Raw genomic sequence first — 3621 nt, 5'->3', positions numbered from 1 at the left:
ATCAAGAGTTCAAACATGCTTGCCTGGTTCGGAGTAGTCGGAGTCTAACTGTGCGAAGTTTGCAGCTCCGTCACCTCCTCCGGTATCTACGATATAAGAAAAATATGTACGCAACGTAAATACCTTGAGTGTACAGAAAAGTGTTCTAAATATTTTTCAAATAAATATGATAAAAAACTAGACAAAATTTTGAAGAGGACAGAAAAAGAATCACTCAAAAATTCCTTTCTGTTAAAAGGTTATAAGGGTTTTAACCCAAGGACCCATCTGTAATGGAACAGAAAACTTCCAGGGGGCTTTGCAGAAAAATCCAGAAAAAATGGTTCAGAGTGGAAGCATATTTGCCAGAGTACGCTTTCAGTAAACGATTCAAAAAAAACAAAGGAGAGGCTGACAGGCGGGTCCCACCCGTCAGGTTTGAAATTTCAAACGAGGGAGTCGGGGCTCGTCGGCGCCCGAGAGCCGTGGTGGTCGCTGGCGGTGATCCACGGCGAGGCAGGGAGATCGGAGAGTACCTCCGTGTTCAGGGCGCCATTCCGCGTCTGTGGGAGGTGGTGGTGGTCACCGCGAGTACCACGTCGGCGGCGACGCTTGCTCCGACGGACGGTGATTCGGGTGGTCGTGAATGTCGCCGGAGAGAGCTACGGGGTCAAAATTGAGGTGGAGGTTATCCTACTAGAGGTGGTACGAGGCTACAGGCGAAAGTAGGGAGGTGGAGGAGTTCTCACCGGAGAGAACGATGCTGGAGCCCGAGGCAGATGGAGGTGGCCGGAGTCGAGGAGGAAAGGCCCCTCGAGGCTCGTTCAGTGGCTAGGCGGGGTCTGGTGAGGTGGTGGAGTCGTGCGGGGGCAAGAGCAAGCTCGGGGTGCTATATATAGCCGCCCCGAGGCGGTTGCCGAGAACGGGGTTCTCCGGCGAGGTGATTACGGCGGCGCTGTGGTTGCACGGGAGGGTTCAGAGATTGAGCGTTGTCGTGGGTGTTCCCTGGTTCCGTTTAGGTGCTAACCACGTCGGGATTTGGTTGCTTAGGGGGAGCTCGAGGAATGGGGCGGCACGGGCCCGTCGGCGGCAGGGAGCATGCTCTGTGCATGCCGCGCCACGGCGACGATGCTGCATGCGTGCGCTGGCGAGGAAATGGCCACGCGGAGCCACCAGGGGGTTTGGGCGGCGCCGAACGGCATTGAGCCGCCGTTTTGCTCCCTGTCGGCCATTACGGTGATTCGGCCGCCGCAAGACACGCCGGCGTAGGCGGGCCAGGGCGCCACCGACGCCAGGAAGGCGCCAAGCGCGCGTGTGAGGCTCCGGACAAGCAAGCTAGGCCGTGAGCAACGTGCCAAGTGCACTATGAGCATGTGACTGAATTTCTGACGAAGATCGACACTGAAACTCTGAACTTAACTGAAGGTGAACAGAAACAGTGCATGCAAGGTGTTCAACAGAATGATCTAGGAATGTAGGGATTTTTCCTTGAGCTGGTTTTTGGTGGAGGGGCCTCTCATTGCATCTAGAGGCTGCCTGAATATTTGTAGAATTTTTTGGAGAGGTGTAGATATGAATTTCACCAAATTTGGCAAATCTGGTCCAAACTTGTAGTGAGTGAAATTTGAAATATTTGAAAAGGAGAAGAGTGGATTAAGATGGTTCTGGGTTGTGGGTACAAAGGACTATCCAGGGGTGTTGAGTTGAGGTCAAAAGTCAAAAGCATTAGGGTACTTGCTTTGCAATTCACCTAGGCTCAAAAGAAAAGACAGAATTATTTTGGGAGGAGAAATAATTGGAATAAAATCCAAAATTGGATTTCATTAGTTTGGACAAAATGTTTGGGTTGCACCAAAGTGGGAGGAGGGATTTTTGGGAAAATTTCACCATAGGAGGCATGGTAGAATTTAGAAGGGATCAAAACCAAATAAAATCCCAAAAACTAAAAGGGTTTTCTTTTTAAAAGAAACTAAATCCAAGAAAAGGATTTTTGAGAGGGCAAACTTAGAAGATGGTTTTTAGGAAGGGTTTAAATGACCTTCTTTCAAACCAAGCAAGGCTCTTTCTGAAAACAAAATCACAAAATTTTTGGAGTGTCACAGCACCTACCCCCTTAGGAAAAATCTCGTCCCCGAGATTTCAGCTGATCCTTAAACATGTGTGGGTGCTTTGTCCGAAGAAAATCCTCACTCTCCCAAGTTGCTTCATCCTCGGTGTGATTACTCCATTGAACTCTAAAAAACTTAATGGTTTTCCGTCGGGTCCTCCTCTCAGACTCTTCTAATATTTTTGTTGGGTGCTCCCGGTAAGTGAGGTCCGGTTGCACGTCAATATACTCATGTGAAACTTGCTTCTCTGGGTTGCTCATGTATTTTCTCAACTGTGAGATGTGAAACACGTTGTGGATACCGGATAAGTCTCCGGGTAGGTCTAGCTGTTAGGCTACCTTGCCTCGTCATGCCACTATATGAAATGGTCCGATGAATCTTGGTGCTAGTTTCCCCTTAATCCTGAATCGTTGCAGACCCTTCATAGGAGAAACTCTCAGGTATACCAATTCTCCGGGTTCAAAACTGATTTCCCGATGCTTTCGGTCGTAATAACTCTTTTGCCGACTTTGAGCTATTTTGAGTCGTTCTCTAATTGTCTTAACTTTCTCCTCGGCCTCCTTGAGCATATCTGGGCCAAAGATATGGCTGTCTCCGGTCTCTGACCAATTTAGCGGGGTACGGCATCTTCTCCCATATAGAGCTTCAAAGGGTGCCATTTGCAAGCTGGCTTGATAGCTGTTGTTGTATGCGAACTCTGCATATGGCAAACTTTCTTCCCAACTGTTCCCGTAGGTGAGGACACAGGCTCTTAGCATGTCTTCTAGGATTTGGTTTACGCGTTCCGTCTGCCCATCAGTCTAGGGATGGTATGCAGTACTGAAGGCTAGTTGGGTTCCCAGTGCCTGTTGTAGGTGATCCCAGAATGTAGAGACGAACTATGTGCCTCTATCGGAGATGATAGTCTTAGGGACTCCATGCAGGCAGACGATACGTGCAAGATAAAGTCTGGCTAGTCTCTGAGTGGTGTAAGTTGTTTTTACCGGAATAAAATGTGCCACCTTGGTTAACCTGTCGGTTATGACCCATATGGCATTATTTCCATGTCGTGACTGTGGCAGTCCAACGATAAAGTCCATTCCAATCTCGTCCCATTTCCACTCGGGTATCTTATTTGGCTGTAACAGTCCGACTGGTTTCTGGTGCTCGGCCTTGATACGTTGACAAGAGTCACAGCATGCAATGAACGTGGCTATATCTCTCTTCATACCATGCCACCAAAAAATTTCCTGAAGATCCTTGTACATTTTTGTCCCTCCAGGATGGACTGAATACGGAGCTATGTGACTTTCAGTCAATATCTGCTGTTTGAGGTCCTTGACATTTGGTACGCATAGCCTCTCTCCATACCACAATATTCCTTGCTCATCTACGTCGAATTCTGAGGCTCTTCCCAAACTCACTTTTCTTTTTATGCCCTCAATGCTGGGGTGTCCGTGCTGGGCTTCCTTGATCCTTTCCATCAAGGTAGGCTGTATTTCTATATTCGACACACTGCCTTCGGTAACCATTATTAGATTGAGTCGGGCAAATT

This window comes from Triticum dicoccoides, chromosome 7B (genome assembly GCF_002162155.2).
Source record: "Triticum dicoccoides isolate Atlit2015 ecotype Zavitan chromosome 7B, WEW_v2.0, whole genome shotgun sequence".
NCBI classification, from domain to species: domain Eukaryota; kingdom Viridiplantae; phylum Streptophyta; class Magnoliopsida; order Poales; family Poaceae; genus Triticum; species Triticum dicoccoides.
Note: the sequence above shows the minus strand (reverse complement) of the source record.